The sequence below is a fragment of the Panthera pardus genome, unplaced genomic scaffold, assembly GCF_024362965.1.
Source record: "Panthera pardus isolate Hobbes unplaced genomic scaffold, ASM2436296v1 HiC_scaffold_11, whole genome shotgun sequence".
NCBI classification, from domain to species: domain Eukaryota; kingdom Metazoa; phylum Chordata; class Mammalia; order Carnivora; family Felidae; genus Panthera; species Panthera pardus.
In genome coordinates, this window is record NW_026526666.1 from 61,494,008 (window position 1) to 61,516,965 (window position 22,958).

Genomic DNA, 22,958 nt, shown 5'->3' on the forward strand with positions numbered 1-22,958 from the left:
TTAAAGTGATGCAAGGTATAAAAGACATTTGGAAGAAATTTTAATGTCCAGGCCTCTTAGATTTCTGTGATTTTTTTTCTAGTCTTTTACAATCATCTCGTTCACTATTAATTTGCAATAATGACTTTTGCCATGGTGTCTTTAAAATGTTGACATGGCAATCACCTGTATTTTCATATAAACAACAAATCTCTTTATAAAAAGTCATACTCCAGTAGTTTACACAATATGTAATTGAATTTAGTGATTATTTTTCAGAAATACAATATGTAATTGAGTTTAGTAATTATTTTTTCAGAAATAAACCAGGATAAACCAGAATAAAGAGTAGGTAACCAAATATAAGTGACTTGTGATCATCATATCACTGACCTGGTGGGAGATAAGTTTCTAGCATGCTGGAGAGACAAGGACAGTAGCACTGGACATTCTCTGTGCCAGGGACATGACTCCATCTTTTGCAAAATGAATAGAAGCTATCAACTCCATCATATCAGTGAGGCAAAGCTTCAGTTAAGTCTACTAGTCAATGGATTCAGGTAGCATTTATTGGGTTCTTTGCAATAATAATATTTTTTCACCCCATTAAATGTTCAATGGCATTTCCAAGTGCATTTACTTATATTATCAGACTTTACTGGTATCCCTATGAGTGAGACCTTTTTTTCCTTTTGACAGATGAGGCAGTTTTCACACAGGTTGAAGTGACTTCCCTAAGGTCGTATAGCTTGAACTTAATACAAGTGAAGGGCTAGAACCCTAGTCCAGTCTGACCCAAGTTCAGGACTCTTTTTGCTCCTTAGTGCTATCTATCCAAACCAGGCTAAATGAACTCCAAAGACCCGTTTAGCTTTACCACGCTCTGATTCTGTGATATATTAGCAATATCCTGCTTACATCATCCATTCTACAGCTACGAGCTTCTATCCCTCTATGGCTCTGTGGCCACTGGCTTGACGTGGAGGGGAGAAGGAGATTAAGTAGAGGGGCCAATTAGTTTTGGACCGGTTGGTAAATGTTTCACAACATCTTTGAGTTTGTCCCTCTCTCCTTTGATGAATGGCTCTTGCCTCTTTTTGACAGATTGATCTTGAGTGCTGGGTGTTTTTCGCTCACCACATTAGCTGCCAGTTTTCCAGGCTATCCCCCCAGGACTGAGATGAGGTGAGAGGTAAGTTGTTTGTAAGTATGACTTGACTGAGCAGTGCAACCAGGCTGAACGTTCAGAAAGCCCTTCTGTGCTCGGAGCCTGCTTTCATGTCTTGGAAATCCTGATTTATTTCAGGACAGGGAAAATCCGAGCCGGCTTGCAGACTGGAAATTAAAATCTTAAAACTATGTACGAAAATCGAATATTCCAAATGGCCTGGTTTAAACATCACCCTGCCTCGTTGATCAAATGTAAAAGTTCTTGAAAAGAAGCAGGGGGATTTATGACTGGGTGTAGGACGGGGGAAAGGCTTGGCGAATATTTATGGGTAACTTCAAGGAGTTCCACTGACTGTACCTTAGTCTGCTTTTGTACCTTTAAGTTTCTGCTTTGGAGATTTCAAGCCTGCAAATGCTTATGGATTGAAAAATATTTCGGTTTGGCTGTATTCTGTGAACTTCTGAATTTTGGGGGGCAGGAGAGCATATGTATTTATTTGGACACATTTATCATACTGTACGTAAGTATGTATGCGTGTGTTTTTATTCCTTTCGATTTATATCTTTGATTTTCTTGAGGACAGGGCCTTTGCTTTAACTATCTCTGTGCCCCCAGACCTCATACCGTTTTGGAAAGTGGGAGGTACCCCATAAATACTCTGCTGGTTTCTATTGTCTCAGTTACTTGTGTTGAGCACCTCTTTGAGCTAGGTCCTGTGCTAATGGCTACGGGAGGCAGACAGACAAATGGAGAGAGCAGGAGCTTTCAAAAAGAACTTTACTTTAAAATCTTACAAGATCATAATTGAAAAGGCAATGCGTAAAAATAGCTAGCCTTACAACTGAGCTCTTCTTTTGCGCCCTTCAGTTACCACTACGGCAGGTAGGGCCACACGTGTGTGTTCTCCTTTTGGCTGGTGAAGAACAAGATGAACACGTACAATGCTGGCTGGTGGATGGGTTGGTAACAGGAATGTAAAAAGGCCATCAGTAAACTCTAGAACAGTTACAGGTATTTCCACATAAGTTATCTTATTTAATCCTTGTAATGTTTCATAGGAGTGGCATTATTACTCAAAGGTATTAAAATACTGTTCTTCTTCTTAGAAGCCTTTCTACCGTTTCAGTCTATCAGACACTCCTCATATTCAGGAGCCCGCTCCAATGACCCCTACTCTGTGATTCCTTTTCCTGGCCAGATTCACAGGCTCCTTCTTTTCTGCTCCCTTAAGGCTTTGTGTATTCCTCCAACTCGGCAGGAAGCAATGGTATCGCATGAGGAGCCCTGCTGTCTGTTGGACCGCAGGCTCCCCAAAGCTGTCACTCCCCTGTCCCACAGATAACGCTTTCACCCATCTGCTTGCTCAGCCTGGGACTCCCGGCGCCTTCCCTGCCACCTTTGCTACCTTTCCATTCCCCATCAGTGAGCCACCACGTCCTCTGCATTTACCCACCCCCCCCACCCCCCCCCCCCCCCCCATGCTTCCTAACTCCTCTGGCCTGCACTGCAGTCACTGTAGTTCTTTCCAGGCTCTGGGGACAGTCCTCTTCCTCCCTAGTCTCTTGCTCCCACTCTTGTGGCTCATGTCATTGCCCTGTGGTCCAGAAACCATTCAGTAAATTCCCACTGCTGTGAAAATAAGCCCGAAGATTGGAAGGCCACTTACAGGACCCCACGTGACCCGGCTCCTCCCCCAACCCCAGCCCCCTCTTGTATCCTTACCCTCTGTCGTCAAAGAGCTTAGCCTTTTCTTTGCCAAGTGCTTTTCTTTCTCCTTTTTTTTTTTTTAAGTTTGTTTATTTATTTTGAGAAAGAGAGAGAGCGCGCACTGGTAAGGGGAAGAGAGAGGAGGGGAAAGAGGGAATCCTAAGCAGGTTCTGCAGTGTCACTGCAGAGCCCTGCATGGGGGTTGAACTCTCGAACCAGGAGATCCTGACCTGAGCCGCAATCAAAAGTCGGAAGCTTAACTGACCTAGCCAGCCAGGTGTCCTGCCAAGTGCTTTTCCGCCTCGTGCTCCTGCCTCTGCCTAGAATGGTCTCTCTGCCCAAGCTAGCTCCTGCTTGCCCTTGAGGTCTTAGCTCAAATGTGGCATGCACGGAGCGGGCTTTACTGAGGGTCTGATTTTCAGAGGATGATATTTCTTTTCCTTTATGGCATCCTTCAGAAATTACATGTATGTGTGTATGTATTTGCTTAATGTCTACCTCCTCTCCTGGAAGTCAAGACTTGTGGGGACGAGATACATCCGTTCAATTTTTTTCACTGTTACAATCCAGTACTAAGTTAGTGCCTGAGAGTATAGAGGGCATTTACTAAGTATTTAATAAAAATCAAATAAATGAATAAGTGGATAAAAACAAAAGTCTTAAAATATGACTATCACAGCAGTACTATTGAATGGGCCCCTTATTTTTGTTTAGTGTCTGTATCCCGAGTAAAGGTAACCAAAACATGTTTTTTAAAATTCCCACTGGGCGGGGGGGTGGAGGGGGAGGGCACCTGGGTGGCTCAGTTGTTAAGCGTCTGACGTTGGCTCAGGTTATGATTTCACAGTATGTGGGTTCGAGCTGCACATTGGGCTTTGTGCTGACAGGTCAGAGCCTGGAGCCTGCTTTGGATTCTCTTTCTCCCTCTCTCTCTGCCCCTCCCCTGCTCTCTCTCTCTCTCTCTCTCTCAAAAATGGATAAATATGACAAAAATAAATAAAAATTCCCATTGGTTGTAAATTTCCTTTGATTCTCACCCCCCCCCCGCCAAACCACATTTGGAAGGTGCCAACTGCCCCATTTATGAGAAGCATCCATCTGAAAATGTCCCACCTCCTTTCCATGCACCTGTTAGTGGTCTTCCCCTGCACTTACCTGCCCCCCACCCCCATCCCAAATGGCGGCAGGGCTCTTCACTTTGGTGAGGGCTGTTGGGCAAGCCATTTTAGCCGCATTTCATAATGAGGAGACTGAGGCAAAGAGGAAATGAAATCACGTGGCTGAGCTAAACCAGGGCCCCCAAGGCATGTGTCGGAGAAGATGGATGAAATGGCCAGGGAAAGTGGAGAGGGATTCAAACCACGCGCCTCACCCAGGCTGGCGGCGAGGCCTATGGCAGGTAATCACACTCAGAATCCTGCACTTGGTTTGAAGGGCCCTGGTGTTCTGAGAAGGGAGCCCAGACCCTGCCAGCTTCGTGCCAAGAAAGAAGTTCTCACTCGGAATGTTTTCCCGACAACATTTTTTATTTGAAAGAAACCTAGCCAAATGAAAACACACGCATGGGGTTTCTTCTCGTGCGTTTCTTTGCCTGTATCTATATTTCTTTTGTATTCTTGACCACCCTGACAGTATAGTTTTTATTTTGAGGAGATTTTTAAATAATTTCCCTGTAAATCATTCATCTTCTTGTCCTGAGGTAGACTGAATTTTCACCTTTTCCAGCCAGTCTTAATGTAGCAGAAACAGTCGGAGGTGCTGCTGTGCCTTTAGGTGCTGGGGCAGAGAGCAGAGTTGGAGCAGATGGGCTGAGCCAATAAAGTACAGCTGGGAAACCGGAAATGGCAGAGAAATTTCCCCAAGTTGCCCTGTGCTGGAGCCTGGCCATACTCTCCTGTAAAACCTGGCCAGTCTCTGGTTTCCTTCCCACTTCCCTCCTGGGCTTGAGACGCTGCTCCCATCTTGGACCTTCCTTGTTCCCTGTTGTAGTCCCTCTTTGCCCACATTGAATGCTGCCTCCCACGTAGAGGTCAGGGTCATCACTGAGCTCATTCCTGCTTCTTGCACTGGCTAAAGAGCATCAGATTTACAACGGTGCCCTCCCCCATCTCCACCGTGAGTGCTCCCTTTTGCAAGGAATGCAGGACAGAGATCTGTCTGAAGGTAAGCAAGACATCTTTCGTGGTCCTGAAAAGTCCAGGATAACTCTTTCTGACTTGCTTTCTGTTTATTTCATTGTGCCAAACATGAGTCCGTGGAATCCACTTGTGACTTGAGTTCCAGATTGTCTTCCTGGAAGTTATCTCTGAGAATATCATTCAGATGACTTCTGAACACTATTTCCTAGGCCCTGAATGGCCCTCTTGAGAGTTTTCCTGCCATTACCCCTTCCCCTCAGCTCAATTCTAAGTGTACCTCTTCCACCCTGGAGCCTTGTCTGAGGACATTAGGGGAAGGAGTCCATGCTCTAGCACAGCGATTTCCAGGTTCGAATTCTAAGTTATTTACCTGCTAGCTGTGCAACATAGAACTATTCGAGTCATCTGTGCCTCAGTTGTCTCATCTGTTAACATGGTAACAACATTAGTATCTATTTTGTAAGACTGTTGAGATTTACTAAGTGGTTAGAATGGTTAAATGCTCAATATCATCCTCTTTATACAATCAAGCTAGTTCGGACTTCATAATAATCCATAGAGCTTTCGTTCACTCCTCAAGTAAATAATTTCAGGATTACTTGGTGCTGGTCATTCTACCAGGCACTGCTCACAACCTAGGATGCTGTGTTCACGGTATTGTACATCTGCTTCCTGTCCTTGCTCTTAGCTCTAGAGACGGTGAAGGTAGAAACTTTCTTTCTGAAGATGCCACATGGTCGTTTCCTAGGGAACGCACTATGGATTGAGTTAATTTTTTCTCTGGATTAAAGGAGTGTCATGGAGATGGGCCTGAGGGATCCCTGTTTTACCATTTGAGCATACCTGATCTCATAGGAGATATGTTCACAGCATCGTCACGATGACCATTACCACCACTGGCACCTCCTTCACTGCAACGACTACCATTATGTGCACCGTCGTCACCGTCCCTGCTGTCATTATCGCCACCATCATGACCGTGCTGTCACTACCAACATGGCCACCATCGTCACCATGAACGTATATATAATAATGATTATAGTAATAACAAAACGAGAGAGAGAGAGAGAGAGAGAGAGAGAGAATCCCAAGCAGGCTGCATGCTCAGAATGGAGCCCAATGTGGGGCTTGATCCCACAACCTGGATCATGACCTGAGCTGAAATCAAGAGTCAGACACTTAACCAACTGAGCTACCCAAGTGCCCCTGGGACAGCTTTCTCCTATAACTTCAGTTCTTTCCTAGTTCTAGAAACTGTTCCCTCCTCTTTCGTCTTCTGACCTAAATAGCAGCAGCTCGGAGCTGTGGCTAGACGTTGTATGTTATCTCCTGGCACTCCCTTCAGTCCTGCTCACACCTCTGAGAGGAGTCCTGTAATTAAATACTTTTCAGTTATCTCTGAGTATGCCACCTGTTTCCTGCCTAGGCCCTGAATGATGTGATACAATACAAAATGTAATATATAATTCCTGAAAACAGGAATGGAGGAAGAAAAAGAAGGAAAAAAAATGAAAGAAAGAAGAAAGGAGGAAAGGAAGGGGAATAAACTCAGATTTCGAACACCAAAAGAAGATCACTGTTGTAATTTTGGTGCGTTTACCTTCAGTTTTTGTTTTCTATGCGGTTTTTAATGTAGCTGTTCCTGTGGTATATCTGTATTTATGCTTCCTACTTTCTTCACTTTATTACATTCTTCTATCATTTTTTATCATTGCTTTGTTATCATGACTATTATTTGTAATGACTGGATAATATTCTGTGGAGAGTTCTTTTATTTTTTTCCTTGGTTACAAATGATGCATTTTCCATATTTCAGTTGTACTTAAATAAATTCCCTGAAGTATGATTTTTGGGTCAAAGGAAATGAATAGTTTTTGACTTGCAATATTATTCCCAAATTTCAAATCAAGGGATTTTATTTTAGAAGTTAGTATCAACTTCAGTTCTTAAAGGGGAGATGTAAAACGCTTATATTTCCTTTTATAATTGGTTTTGTGTCATATGGTGTTTGCTTTCATGTAGTTTTTTCTTGGTATTTCTCCATCATTTTTTTTCAAATGTCAGATTCAGCACTAAGCTAGCTTTTATGACTTGTAAGGTAAACGTTCTTGTTTCTTACTCTAATAGTGCCTTTCCTAAATTTTTTTGCAGTCTAAATGCATGTTGGTGATATTTGGTTCACCATGGGCTTTTGTTGCATTAATTTTTATTTTTTGAAATATTGCTTTACAGTGTTATTTTTATCTTGATAACTGGGTGTTTGGGCATCCCGTTAGAGTTTGCTCCTGAGGCGAGTGTCTCACTCTTCTTACCCTCATCCTGGCCCTGGGGCTCATGTCTTATTCATTTTGGCACCTCTAGTCCTTAGCATGGAGTCAGCACCTGGAAGGCGTATGGTACCTCTTGTTTGCTTGTTGATGTGATTTATTATGCTATGTCTTACATATGGAGCATTTTGAAAGAGGAACTCTCTAGCTGATTGGCATGAATCACTTCCCTGTCCATAGAAACAGACTTTCCCATGCCCTCGGCTGCCCACTGTCTGGGTAAATGAAGCATTTCTGAAATGAAGGCTTTTGTAAATGTGCCTGAGAGCACTCTGTTTGATTATCCATTTCATTATGATTGCTTTCCCTTACACAAATACTATCTAAATATTATGGTGAGAAATAAAAACAAAACAAAAATACTGGAAGATGAAAAAGGAAAACCAACAATCCACTCTTCTTTCTCCAGGATTAAGCGTGGAGCAAAAGTATAAAACAATTACAGTTTCATCTAATTGAGTGCAGCTGTGAAAATACCCTAGCACACTGGGATACCGGTGTCCCCTTCATCCCGACCTATGAACATCTTGATATCTGGGTTTGTTCCACTTTAGCCCAAGGCAAGGTGTATGTAGGAAGAATGAAACCATGCCTACTGGTTGGGGGAAAGGGATATATCTTTTCATAATAGTCAAACTGGAGCTTAAGCCCATGGGATTCGATTATTTCGAGGTTCTGATTTCCAGAACTCCCTCATCAAGAGGAAAAGGGCCATCAGGTGTTCAAATAGACTAGTGAAGGTCAAAGCAATGGTCTGCTTTCTAGGCTTCCTCTCCTTTCCGGGGGATGGGAACTTTATGTTTGTTGGTCAGTGTGTGTCAGATACTTGAAATTTGTTGTGGTTTCGCAGCACGTGGATGGCGTAGTTGGTTAAGCATCTGACTCTTGGTTTCGGCTCAGGTCATGATCTCATGGCTCATGGGATCAAGCCCTGAATCAGTCTTCACACTGACAGTGCAGGGCCTGTTTAGGTTTCTCTCTCTGCCCCTCCCCTGCTCGTGCTCCTTCTCTCTTAAAAAAAATAAGTAAACTTAAAAAAAATTGTTGTGATTTCATTTTATCCTTGGAAATATGTGTTTTATCTGCATTCTGTAGATGAAGAGATAAGGCTTTAGACTGGTTGATGGCTGAAGGCTAAATACCTTCTCAAATGAATGGTGTGGAATTTGGGATTTGGACCTGCATGGCTTGACTCTGAAGTCCATGATTTTTCTATGACATTATGCTCCATAACCCACTATTATCCACAGGGCCCCTTGGAATCCAGCCTCTCTACCTTTTCCCCATACTTTTGTCTCTTACCCACGTTCTAAATCTCCAACTTCCCCTCTACTGGTATGCTCTCAGCTGCCCCATTCTCTTTGCTCGTCATCGGCCTCTCTTAGCAGTGGCCTCCCTTCTAGTCTGAGATTCTGTTTTATAGCCGTGGATATTTAAGACAGAGAGATATTACCAGAAAGAACCTCTACAAAGGGAGGAGCACATTAATCTTGTTTTTTCGTAATATCCCAGCACTCTAGAAGAGTACTTGGTAAATAAGGTGCCAAATAACAATGCACTAAATATACCAATTTTCAAAAACACATAAGGACCTTGAATCTTCAAATTTTATTTATTTAAAAAAAAGTTTTTTAAGTTTATTTATTTTAAGAGAAAGAATGAGAGTGCAAGTAGGAAAGAGGCAGAGAGAGAGAATCCCAGGCAGAATTTGTGCTGTTAGTGAGGAGCCCAACACGGGTCTCCATCTCATAAACTGTGAGATCATGACCTGAGCCGAAATCAAGAGTCTGATGCTTCATCAACCCCAGGTGCCCCTAAAATTTTATTTGATGAATCATTATATCAATATCATAAATTACATTTTTACTATAATGCTTGTTAGTGTTTTCTTAGATTCTGATGGTATATTAGTTAATAGAGTCTTGGTTTTTCAACTGCTACAGTGTTTCTTTAAAAAATACAATAGGGTCACCTGGGTGGCTCAGTCATCTGAACGTTTGACTCGACTTCAGCTCAGGTCATGATCCCAATGTTGTGGGATCAAGCCGTGCATTAGGCTCTGCTCTGAGTGTGGAACCTGCTTGGAATTCTCCCTTTCTCTCTCTCTCAAAAATTTTTTAAAATACAATAAAAAGTTAAAAATACCATATTATCCAATAATTCCACCTCTGGGTATTTATCTGAAGGAAATGTAAAAACTAACTAAGAAAGATACCTGCAACTCCATGTTCACTGCAGCATTATTCATAATAGCCAAGACATGGAAACAACCCAAGTGTCCCGTGACAGGTGAATGGATAAAGAAAATGTGGTACGTATGTGTGTGTACACACATACACACACACACACACACACACACACACACACACACACCATAGAATACTGTTCAGCCATAAAAAAGAAACTCCCGCCATTTGCAACAACATGGAGTGACCTTGAGGGCATTATGCTAAGTGAAATAAGTCAGATAGAGGGAGACAAATACTATGTTTATATGTAGAATCGAAATAATCCCCTCCCCCAAACAAACACACAAAACCCCTGAGATCATAGGTACAGAGAATAGATTGGTGGTTACCAGAGGTGGGAGGTGGAGGGTAGGCAAAAGGTAAAGGGGGTCAAAAGGTAGAAACTTCTAGGTATAAAATAAGTAAGTCCTGGGGTTGTAGTGTTCAACTTAGTGACTATAGTTAATAATGCTGTATTGAATATTTGGAAGTTGCTGAGATCTTAAAAGTTCTTACCATAAGAACAAAAATGTGTAGTTATGTATAGTGATAGATGTTACCGTGACTTATTGTGGTGATCATTTCACAATATATACATATATTGAATCATTATGTTGTATACCTGAAACTTCTATAATGTATGTCGTCTACATCTCAGTGAAAGAAAGAAGACCCTTCCTGATGGGATTATGGGTAAAGGCAGCAGCCACCTGGGGTGACTGTGATAAAGGCACTGTTAAACCCACAAAGCAGTGCTCGTTCCATAAGAGTACCGGAGGACCCCTATTTGGCCTCTACTGAAAGCAGTTCTGGGAGATCATAGTAAGCAAACGAGTTTGTGGGGGAAATGATAGAGAAGCAAACTTCTGCTTACTGTGAGAAAGAACTTTGCAGCAACTAGAGCTTGCCCAAAGATGGAATGGGCCAATATAGAGAGCATTGAGCTTCCTGTCTTCAAAATTATTTAAGGAAAACCCACATAGACATTTGTTAGGATACCTAGAGTCCCTAGCTCATGGGTTCAAAGAATCCCCTCACCCCCAAAATACAAAAAAAAGTAGACAGGTGGAGAAAGAAAACTTTAAAAAAATGTTTATTTATTTGTTTAGAGACAGAGAGAGACAGAGAGAATGCACACAAGCAGGGGGAGAGGCAGAGAGAGAGAGAATCCTAAGCAGGCTCTGTGCTGTTAGCGTGCAGCTGGACACATGGGGCTCGATCTCACAAACTGTGAGATCATGACCTGAGCTGGTCAAGAGTCAGATGCTTAACTGATTGTTTAAAAAGGATTGGTCCCGTGGATCTTGTCTCTATTGGAACTTAGCATCTGTGTGAGGTCTGGCATGGACCACTGAGTCTAAAGCTCTGAATTTGGAATCAGAAGTCCTGGATTCTTCACAAAACACTGGCCAGCTGTTTGACCTTGGACAAGTCCCTGAGCCTGACTTTTCTCTTACTTTAAAATGAGATAATTGAGACACCTGAAGAATATCCCAGGTTTCTTTGAACTGTAAAATTGTTCATCTGTCGTAGTGTGTGCTTATAATTAGGGAGAATTGATACTCTCAGAGAGGGTCTGTATCAGCTTTGGGAGATAATAATGTAAAACAGCCTCCTGCCAATGGATCCCCTTCACACACATCTCAGAGCCAGGTCAGTGGTGGTGGTGGCTATTCCCATCTCTTCATGCCCGAGAGATTCCTTGAACAGAGCCTTGCGTCTTCTGTCCTAGGGACATGTTTGTGTGGAAGCGTGACTTGTGGGCTTTGAACCAAGCCCAAAGGAATGTTTCAGGTTTGCTCTTGGCAAAGTCCTTCTTTCCTTGCTCCCTAATGAAGGATTGGAAGGCTAAGAGAGGCCTCACGTGGCTCTTCTTGGCTGTTGCCTCCCTCTTTAAACAATGGCTGGATGCGTTCTGTAGGAAGAAAAGGAAACATATGGATTGAATTTCCCCCAAGTGCACTGTGGCCCAGGAGTAGACTGGAGGCCGGGTGTGGGGGTGAGTAGAGAGGAAGGCTTTGGCACAGCACACCGGGGAACTTTGTGAAACCTGGGTCCCATGAGAAGTGGTGGGGTGGGGACAGGGGGTCAATAACTAGCTGTGGCCAGGTGTGTTCCGAACTGGCTGTAGTGGGACAGCCCTTTATCAGGGACCTTGGGAAATGGAGGAGTAAGTGGAATGATATTATAATGGGAAAAGGGGCAGGTGTGGTTGTCAAGTCAGGCAGAGGCATCCAAAGTTTCTGGAGAGTCCTTAAGGGTCTGAATGTCGAGGGATCCTTCCTGAGGAAGCCAGGTCTGGCTGTATCCCATGCCTTGTACAATGGGATTGAATGTTTGGAATTTAGTTAAGTTTAATCAGAAAAGCATTAGACAATGTGTGTGAATCCTACATCCCTTGCCAAATTACTTAGGACCTATCAAATGGAGAGTCATGATGGGGCCTCTCTCGTTGGCATTGTAGATACATTTGCAGATGGCAGGTTGGACAGCAAGAAGGGGAGAATTTGGGTGGTTGAGGAGTTAGAAGTGCATCTTTGTGCTTTTGTACATGTTGTACTTCCATTTATAAAGACCTCTCATCCTTCTCTCTCTTTGCAACCAATCATGCCTGCCCCTTCCATGCCTGAGCTTCCTGCCATGGTACCCACACTAGCAAGATTATGATCCCCAGGATGGACAAGACATGTAAAGCTCCCTTGCCACGTGAACACGAGGTTTGGGAATAATCTCTACCTTTACATGTGCATCCCTTATTCCAGATACCCATAAGCACGGTGTTATGCTCTCTCTCTCTCTCTCTTAATATTTGAAGTTTAGTTATTTTGAGAGAGAGAAAGACAGAAAATCCCAAGTGGGCTCTGTGCTAACATGAACTCATGAACCATGAAATCATGACCTGACCTGAAATCAACAGTTGGACACTAAACCCACTGAGCCACCCAGGCGGCCTCTTGATTCTGAGCCTGGGTGCTTGTTTCTGTCCTACTGGTTGAGAGTGAAATTCTAAAAACTGAGTAGTTGTCTGTTGGCCTGATGCTGTCTCAGTACTCATCACTCCTTTCTTGTGGGGAACCTTATGCCTGACTTCTGTCATCTATTTTATTTTATTATTTTATTAAAAATGTTTATTTATTTTGAGAGTGAGAGAGAGTGGGAGGGGGCAGAGAGAGAGAGAGAGAGAGAGAGAGAGAGATGAAAGAGAGAATTCCAAGCAGGCTCCACACTGTCAGCATGGAGCCTGACGCAGGGCTCAAACTCACGAACCGAGAGATCATGACCTGAGCCAAGATCAAGAGTTAGACGCTTAACCAACTGATCCACCAGGTGCCCCCATCATCGTTTTTAGAATGAACCTTTTTAGTTTACATGTGGCACCAAGAGCACTAAATGCCCTGAAACCTGAATGATCAACCTCACCTCACTTCTTTGCATTCAGATTCTCCTTGGTCTTAGACTAGATTATAGTGAATCTTCCCCATCTTCCTTGGACTTGGTTTTTAATTCACAGTTCTAATGGAGAAGAAGCTGACTCTGTTGGCCATGGTCTTCTTCCTCAGCTCCTAACTTTGTTTTGGTCTGGCTTCATTCCTTCTCAGTGAAGAGAGTGTCGAATGTACCATGTCATCAATGAACTCATCTTTGAGACTTACTAATATTACTTGTCCTGTGAAGTCTGTGCTTCCTCATTAGCAAAACCTTGGTGGCTTCATTTCATGTGCTTCATATATCTATTCTGCATTTATTATATTGTATTATAATTACCTGTGAACTTCACAGGGCGGTGACTAGGTATACTTGAAAATTGAATGATTTTAGTGAAACAGTCTTATTTTCATTTCTTCTTATCTATTAGAGTATATGGCAAGACAGAGGAACTCAAAAAGTTTCTTGAGTGGATGAAATATTTAGTTCAGTGCCCTACACTTCCAGATGAGAAAACTGACTCTCAAAGAAGTTCAATGACTTAAACAGACCCTCAGTGAAATCTTTGAGGACAAAGACCATGTCTGATTTATCTTTGCACTTCCGATGCCCAGCCCAGCTTCTGGCACACATTAGACAGTCAATGTATATGCGTCATATTGAGTTAGAAAAGAATCCCGGAGACCACAAATCTAGTTAGTGGCAAGGTTAGGGCTGTAAACAAGTATCCTGACTTTTAAACCCTTGGCCTATAGTCAGATTAAATGAAAGCAAAGATGCTCAAGGTATATGTATATGTATATGTATATGTATATGTATATGTATATGTATATGTATACACACACACACACACACATACATTTTTTTTTAAAGGTGACATGACACATCTCTTAAATTTTAGTCTTGGCAGATAGCTCTTATCTATTTTTCCTTTTTACCGGATATCCTTCTTTATTGTCCTGTCCAAATCATGCAATACTTAAAATATGTGGTTGGCTTAACACTGAGAAAACCATTTCCTTTCTTTCTGATAAATATTCCAGATTTTGAAAAATATCAAGCCTACAAGGAGATTTATTCAAGAGAGGGCATATACAAAGAGTAAAGGTTTCTCATGTCTCCTGGGTGATTATTTTTGAAAGTGCTAGATGTACACAGTTGCTGAGAAATGCCTCAGGTGAGCAGAGTTAAACGCCATGGTGAGGTGCTGGCCTAGCAATGAACCATCAAAAAGCAAGCATGGATTATTTTGCTATATCTCCTCCTGTACACCAGAGGGCTCTGTGCAAATTGTGGCTGCCTGTTTTCTTCCTGTAGATCGAAGGGCTAGTTAAGAGACTGTCAGTCTTTTCCTGTAAAGGGCCAGTAACTGTCTTAGGCTTTGCCAGCCATGTGATCTAGGTTGCACTGTTCAACTCTGCTGTGTGAAAATAGCCATAGGCTCTGTGTAAATGAATAAGCCTGGCTGTGTTCTAATAAAATCTTATCTGACCTTTGATTTTACACTATTTTTATGTATCACAAAACAGTATTAGAAAAATCTTAAAACCATTTAAAAATGTGAGAATCATTCTCATCTCACAGACTATATAAAAATAAGACAGATTTGATTGGGGGCTGTATTTGATGATTTCAGGCCCAGTTGATGATGATGATAATAATAATAATAATAATAATAATAATAATAATAGTAGTAGTAGTAACAAGTATTTCCAGTGTCTGATACCTATTATGTGGCAAGCACTATATACATTTTACCACTTACCACATTATACCATTTACTATATACATTTTACCACCCGTTTAAAAAAATAAACTTTTGTCTCTTGGAATCACCCATTTTTCAGATGAGGAGACAAAGGCTCAGAGAGGTTAGTTTGTTCAGTGTCACAAATTTAGTGAGTAGAAGAACTAAGAATGAAGTCCATATCTGTTAGTCTTAGAATGGTGGTCCTCACCACTCTTCCATCTTGCCCCTTAATTTAAAATAGGCAGTTTTAGACAGCTCTTTTGCTGATGAAATTGTAGTTCAGATTTGCAGGCTTTGCTGGGGAGAGCACTCTGTGGGGAATTAAGATGCCTGAGTCTTGGTACGAGCTGCGCCCATAACTCCTCGTAACCTTGATGAAACTCTTCAGATTTCTGAGTCTTAGTTTCTTCGTTTGTAAGACACAGAGGTTGGTGAATGGCAGTGGTGATTTTGTCCCGCAGGGGTTTTTGGTACTGTCTAGACACATTTTTGCCTCTATTTTGCCCCACATGACTGTGGGGTGTGTTATCGGTGTCTAGTGGGTAGAGACCAAGGATGCTGCTAAACATCTTCTAACGCACCAGACGGCACCCGCAACAAACAATCATCCAATCCAAAATGTCAGTAGTGATGCGATTGAGAAACCTGGACTGGGGGACAAATACAGCTCCTTCCGTTTCTGAGAATCTAATTTTTTATTCATTTCACTGAAATATGTTAAAGCCCACGTCACTTATCTCTGGATACAGATTCTTCTTTTATAAAGCAAGAGGATTAAACCGTATGATCTCCAAGAGTCTTCGTAGGTTTAAAATGCTCAAGCCTGTGATTAACCAGGGAATTTTAAAAATAAATGTTATGCTATTAAATCCAAGATAATACAGAGCATTTTATATTTTTGTCTCGATCAGCAGTGCTGTCCCACTCCCTCATCCCTACAGGGCAAAGGTTGCAAGCTTGCAGCTATGGACTGAACCCAGCCTGCAGATGTATTTTCTTTGGCCCTACAGAGTATATTAGAGCTTTGCAAATTAGTGGCCAACCTTTAAGACTGGATATTTCCAGTAAACATCCACATTTCTGGCTTCTCTTAAAAACTCAGAAGGCAGAGCAACACTGGGCTTGATTTTTGCGTTTTAATGGTGACCTGAAGCTGAGTAGAAGCTGAGTCCCTTTAGATGGGGCTGAGCTCTCCAGCTCACCAGAGTTCCCACCTCACAGGTTTCAATTATACCTGGCCACCTTCCTTTACTAACATGATCTCTCTCCCTCCCTGCCCGGCCCCTGTAGGTAGGTGAGTTTGCTACTCCTGCCCTCGAATTCTCATTCCTTTATGGAATATGCCCAGAAATGTACAGGGTTGGCCACTTAGAATTGCTGATTCTTAGAATAAGTAAGATACGTGTTAAGTCCTGAGATTGGGTCTAAATAAAAGCGGTTGAGAGCAGAGTGGGAAGAAAAGTCTTTGCAGCAGCTTATGAAAAAAAGTATTAAGAGTTTTAATGGACAGTATGAGGCAATGGTGTTCTGTGCTTGCCAAGAGGCTAATGTGATCCCTGGCTGTGTTGTTAGGAGTGCAGCGTTCTGACGGGGAACAGGGTAGTCCTACTCTCCTCTCTGCTGCTCAGACGCCTCTGAATCATCATGTTCATTTCTTGGCACTAGGCTCTTAACGTGTGATCATAACAAGGAGCTGAGCTGTGAATTGGTGGGATGACTTGGAATGTCCTTCTCTGGGTGAGATTTGCGAGAGCTCAGGCCATCGGTTCTGGAAAAAAAGAGGACTCGGGAGGCACAGCACGGATCTTTTCAAATGTGGCATAGTGGTCCTGAGGAAGAGGGTCAGATCAGCTCCATGACCTTCAACGGATGCCTCAAACCCCACTCTGAGCTCCAATTTTTTCACTTCTGTAATAAATGGATTTTATCTGTAAGCTTCCTCCCCATCCTCAAGAAATCCTTTCTACAAAGGAAAGTTCATCTTGAAACAAAATATGTAACTAGGTAAAATAAATCCGTTCAAATTTGATTTGATCATTCAGCTGAAACTAAATCACATCAGTGCTCTGGTGGGGTGAGTGCCGAGTGTGTCCAGGGCCCCATCTCTTCAGCTCTTCCCTTCAGCCCTCTAAGGCGGCACCCGAGAGCACCTTAGAGAGCCTCTGGGACCCCATGGCCTGCCATATGACCAAACCTGATCTAGGTTTCTAAGATCTCTGCTAATTCTAAAACCTTCGATTTTCTGTAGCCTATGTTTCCCGGATGTGAAACCTCAGGGAGAGCTTTTGAGATTAGCTGGCGAATAAGATGGGCCATCAAAGGCAGGGATGGTGCAGAGATGGCCCCTGGGGTAAGAACAAGAGCCATGGAGAAGTGTACATTTGAAGTGAGTCAGGACCTCATGACAATTGTCTGAGTAAGAAATGTAGACAGCAGCTTGGCCTTTGTGTCTTTAGGAACTTTGGAAGCCTGTCTCTTGTAGACATTATGGCTTTCTCTTTAACATCAAGTTTGCCTCTTCATTCCATCTCCATTTTATAGTGATGCAGTTTGAAGGTTATCCCAATGCTGGAAGTGGGCCCTGGTTGTATTAAGTGGTGGTGATCCCTCCTTCTTGCCAGTGATTGGTCCGGGAACCCGGGCTTCAGCCAATCAGTGTGCACAACGTCCCTTTAATGGGGACTGTTGAGGAATGGACACATTGCCCAAGTTGGGCAATGAGAACTGCAGGGCGGTGTTTGCTGAGGGGCCCTTTAGGAAAATTTATGGGAGAGAATCTAATGGAGAAAGTTTATTTCTTCATCTGGGTATCTGGATGTGGTCATATGTGGGTAAGAGACTTAGAGTTACTGAAGTCACTTCACTATCAGCCTGAGTATAAATTGGCTCATGGGGTGCCTGGTTGGCTCAGTCGGTTAAGCTGTTGACTTGGCTCAGGTCATGATCTCACTGCTCTTGAGTTTGAGCCCCACATGGGGCTCTGTATTGACAGCTCGGAGCCTGGAGCCTGCTTCGAATTCTGTGTCTCCCTCTTTCTCTGCCCCTCCCCTGCTCATACTCTGTCTCTCTCTCTCTCAAAAATAAAAAAACGTTAACAAAAAAAAATTGGCTCATAGAGGAAGGCTTAGCCAGGAGAACTTGAGGGCCATGGAGCTGAAGTCACACAAATGAGTCAAAATCTGAAACTTGCCGACCTTTTGGACTTTTAAGTATGTGGAGCCAATGCCTTCCCTTCTTTTCTTAGTATTTTAGCTAGTTGCATCTGGGTTGTCTACTTCTTAAAACTTAATTAATCCCAACTGAGGGATCATCCAAAACCAGAGGGTTTCCTTGCAGTGATGGGGAAGCATGTTGAAGAGTAGATAAACACATTTTATGTCCTACCTCAGATTTTCGTGGCTTCCCCATCTCCTGAACCTCTGATTACCTGCTCCATTCCAACTGTGGCAGCTGTCTGACTCTGTGCTGACCCATGGAGTTAAACTACTCGAGGTCAACCAACAACAGGCCTGAAAGCATTTGTGTCTCATGGCACTTCTGGACTCAGATGAAGACCAAGCTGCAGGTGTGAAACCTGGCTTCCTGAGCAGCAGCTGCAGGGGCTGAGTAATGCAATCCGGGAGTGTGGAGGAGCTCAGTCCCTGAAAGGCAAACTCAGAGCAGTCGAACTCGGGAGATGTGAAGGATCTGGCAAATAAATTTCCTCTCCCCTCTTCCCTGCAGTAGACTGAACCAAGGAGCATCCTCCCTCTGAATAGCCTAGAGACATCTCATGTAGCTGCCTCTTACAGGTACCTTGCTGGAATGCATCATCACCTTGCATTATTTTCCATTTTTCTGCCTCACCTCTCTTTTTGCTCACTTTGCATTCACACTAATCCTTGCCTCAGGCTCCATTTCTAGGAAAAGTAGCTAAGATAGAATGGAAAAACCCAAAGAAGAAATAATTGGTGGAGAGTTTAGGGTATTGCCTGGTACGAGTTTCATATTTAGGAAATCTGATCTTTTATGCTTTTATGAAGATCAACAATCCAAGTGGAATGCACCTCATACAGTATAGTGGTTAAGAACTCAGACATGTATTGTGTGTTGAAGCTCTAACTCTTCCCTCTGACACTTAAGTGATCTTGTCCAAATTATTTAACTCATTTGGGCTTCACTTTTCTCTTTTGTAAAGAACGAGGATCTTGTCTACCTCATAGGGCTCTCGTGAAGATTAAAGAAGATAATGCATATAGAAATGCTTACCACAGATTTTTCAAACCTCAACACTATAGACATTTTGGGCCATAAAGTTTATTGTTGTGGGAAGCTCTCCTGTGCACTGTCTCATGTTTACCAACATCCCTGGCTTCAGACCATGACATGCAAGTAACCCCCACCCAATTGTAACAATTAAAAATGTGGAAATCAGAACTAAAGGAAGGAGTGAGCTCTCCCAAAACCATCAGAAGAATGACCTAGCCAAAACAAAATTGTGAGATATCGTAAAGCACTGTCATTTTAAGCCACTGAATCATGGATGGTTTGTTATGCAGCAATAGCAAACTGAAACAAATTGGTAACTAGATGTGTGATGGTACCATAAGAAAAACCTCAAATCTGTGGCATTGGCTTTGGACCTAGATGGTGGGTAGAGGCTGGAAAGCGAAGAGAGGGTAGAGGAGCAGAAAGAAAATGATTATTGAAGACAAAGAAAGAAAAGACCATTCTTGGTGTATGCTGGCAGAATTGTAGGAACTTGGAAGAAAAGTGCAATATGCCTCGTAAACTTGTTGGATCTGGCTAAGGAGATACTAAGTCAGAAGGATAAAATCACCAAATAATGTCTTCAACTGCATATACTAACATATGGCAAGGGAGATGACCTAATGAGATAACTATAGCATTTGCAAGCAGAGTTTGGAGAAAATATAAAAGAACAAAGGGGGGGGGGGCGTGTGCCTGGGTAGCTAGTTGGTTAAGTATCCGACTTTGACTCAGGTCATGATCTCACAGTTTGTGGGTTCGAGTCCCACAGTTTATGGGTTCTGAGCTCTGTGCTGACAGCTCAGAGCCTGGAGCTTGCTTCAGATTCTGTGTCTCCCTCTCTCCTGTGTCTGCCCCTCCCATGCTCCTGCTCTGTCTCTCAAAAATAAATGAAAATTTAAAAAAAAAATTAAAAAAAGAACAAGGACTTGTAGATTGGAAAGTAAAACTGCTTTGTATTTTCTGCACCTGCAGCTGGCAAAAGATTACCAAAGTAAAAAATGGCTTCTAGGCAAAGAGAAAATATATGGCTGTAATACCTTTTGTTAAGATCTCGTAAGATTTAAGGTGCCCAGAAAGCACCTTTTACTACAAAATGGGGCTTCTAATAGTCTCAGTGGCATTGTCTCAAAGAAGTGAATGTTTCTAAAATATAAAGAGGTTGTAAAAAGAATGATGGATTTGGCTTTGGGGGGCATGGAGGGAATGCTGAGGAGATAATGGGAAACCCACAAAGATTTTAAGAGAATTATCATGTCAGTAGCATTGGTAACTTGAACTCTGCTAACTTGAACTGAAAGAGATAGAGTTGGTTCAGATTAGAAGAAGCTTGTGGAAAGCAGCACAAGATCCTGAGAAAGTTAGTCAGATATAAGTACAAACCATTTCTTCTTTAAAAAGAAGAGCCTTTTAGAAAGTTAGAACAAGAGCTCAGAAGGTAGAGTGAAGAGCTGAGGGGAGCAGTGAGACAACTCTCAGGTAGGAGAACGTGTTCCTAATCCAGGAATACTTCCAGTCACCAGGGTAGGGAGCTGATAACATGTGACATCTGGATTTCACAATTGCATAGAGGACTTCTGTGTTTGTGCCCCTGATCCATTCCGAATGCGATTGTCTATTGTCAGTCATTTCCCCATCTCAGTGTTGTATGTTGAGTGTGCCTGGGAAGATATATTGTCTTTTTAGTTCCCCTGTCTTTGGAGTTGCCGGTGTTGGACAGTTGCTGTACCTGAAAGCCACACTTATGGAGACTCATTCACATCCAGATTGAAGCAAATTGAAATTCAGGACTTCAAGTTTAATACCATAATTGGTATGGTGCCAGCCTCCAAAATGGCCCCCCTCCCGTACTGAATGGAGCTGGCCTGAGTAATAGACCAAATATTACAGAAATAACTGCACATACCTTTAGGGGTGCCTGGGTGGCTCAGTCAGTTAAGCGTCCAACTTCGGCTCAGGTCATGATCTCACAGTCCGTGAGTTCAAGCCCCGCATTCGGCTCTGTGCTGACAGCTCGGAGCCTGGAGCCTGCTTCGGATTCTATGTCTCCCTGTCTCTCTGCCCCTCCCCCATTTATGCTCTGTCTCTATCTGTCTCAAAAATAAATAAACATTACATATACCTTCCAAGGCAAGGTCACAAAGGGCACCTCAGTTTTTTCCTTACTCTCTCTTGCATCACTTGCTCTGGGGAAAGCTGACATCCATCCTGTGAGAACACTTAATCAACTTTATGAGGAAGTCTTGTAGTGAGGAACTGAAGCCTCTTGTGCACAGGCATGTGAGCAAGCCATCTTGAAAGTGGATCCTCTGATCCCCTTCAAGCCTTCAAATGACTACCGCTCTGGTTGACATTTTAGCTAAGACCACATGAGAGACCCTGAGACAAAAGTATCCAGCTAACCTCCTGAATTTTTGACTCCCAGAATTGTGCAAGATATTGAATGCTTGTTTTTGCTTTAAGCAGCTAAGTTTGGGGATAACTTGTGAAGCAATAGATAACTAAAACAATTAGGATGAGACTCTTAGAGGTCTTAGTTTGGAAGTAACAGCATTTTATGTGTAGGGGGAATATGAATAACTTGTGGCAAGAGGGAAGACTCTAATAGATTGTTGAATGGCCACAAATTCTTCCCATCCCAGTGTACCTGCTTCTTTTGCAACATATCTTTGCTGTTCCTCCCATCTCATGCTCGTGTGTGTGTGTGTGGGTGTGTGTGTGTGTGTATTTCAAGAAAGATGTATTATATATAGATCTAGATATATAATGCTCTTGAATCTGGGTATTCTAGTGACTTGATTTTATCAGTAGAATATGGCAGAAGTGAAGTTACATGACTTTTGAAGCTAAACCTTATAAGACCTTTTAGAATGCTACCTTGAAGTGTCATCTAGGGAAAGTCAGTCTAGTCTTCTAGAGGATGAGAGGCCATGTGGAGGAGAACTGAGACCCAGCCCATAGCCAACACCAGCTGCCAGCCTTGTAAGCGAGGCCATCTTGGACCTTCCAGCCCAGCCAGACCCCTAGCTAAATGCAGCTGTGTGAGCAAACCTGTGCATATCCATCTGAGGAACCCTCAAGCCCACCTACCAAAGTAGTTGCCATTGTTTCGGAGCTGTAAGTTAAGCAGCAAAAGATAACTGAAACAAACTTTATTCAGTGGGATTTGTTATAGAGTATAGTTGAACTCACTGATTCGCAACAATATCAAAAGCTTAGTTTCAAGAAATAGTTGTCAGTGACTTCCTGGAATGACTTCCTGTGTTGAGGAAGATTCTAAAGCTGTTTAGGTGCTCATTTGAAAGATAATTGTTATTAATTAGTAGTGTCTTCCATAGGCAAGGATAAGGCAGAATAATGGCATCTATGCTCTGTGTAGGCACAGCTTAAAAATGAGAATAACTGACCTTATCTCTGTAGAAGCTGCTGCATGCTTTGTGTTGATCTGGACACAAAGAAAAACATTTCTAAATCTCTATAAGTTATACATTTTACAGGACAATTTATTTAGAGTTGAGTTGATAAAAGCCTGAACTAAACTCACAAATGTTTGTATTTGCTTTTCTTCTCTTACATACACAACTTTATACTTGGATTAAAGTAGATCATCACAGAAGCATGTATAATATTTGATTTGATTCTCACAACAAGCCTAGTGTGTAAGAAGGGGGAGTCTTTTTTAAATCTTCATTTTATATACGAGGGCCATTCATATAATGTTCTTCAACTAAGGATGTACATTTAATGTAAAGGGATTTACTCCCATGCATTCAGTCTTTGAATCTGGTTCCCTTTCCACTCTAACATACGAGGCGTCTAGATGATTGTTAAGGTCCTTTCGGATCTAACCTTCAGTGACTTGAATGGACCCAGTGTGCACCATGCTATAATTCATCTGGTGGGAAACGGAATGCCAAGATCGCGTTAGCTTTAACAAGTGGTTACTGAGTTGCTTGGTTGCCTGGCCAGTTTGGTGGTGGGAGA

At 42.5% G+C, this 22,958-nt stretch overlaps 1 long non-coding RNA gene across 5 annotated transcripts in view; it reads left to right on the plus strand.

The window, feature by feature from the left end:
* The first annotated feature begins 1,062 nt into the window (after positions 1–1,062).
* The window catches only part of LOC109266804 (uncharacterized), a 240,897-nt gene continuing 219,001 nt past the window's right edge, over positions 1,063–22,958 (plus strand). For 3 of the 5 annotated variants that reach the window (XR_008419467.1, XR_008419468.1, XR_008419471.1), the window contains exon 1: positions 1,064–1,171. This is a non-coding gene — a long non-coding RNA (uncharacterized LOC109266804). Of the gene's footprint in view, positions 1,172–22,958 lie in introns of all 5 variants that reach the window. The other 2 variants (XR_008419470.1, XR_008419473.1) reach the window with 1 other exon arrangement.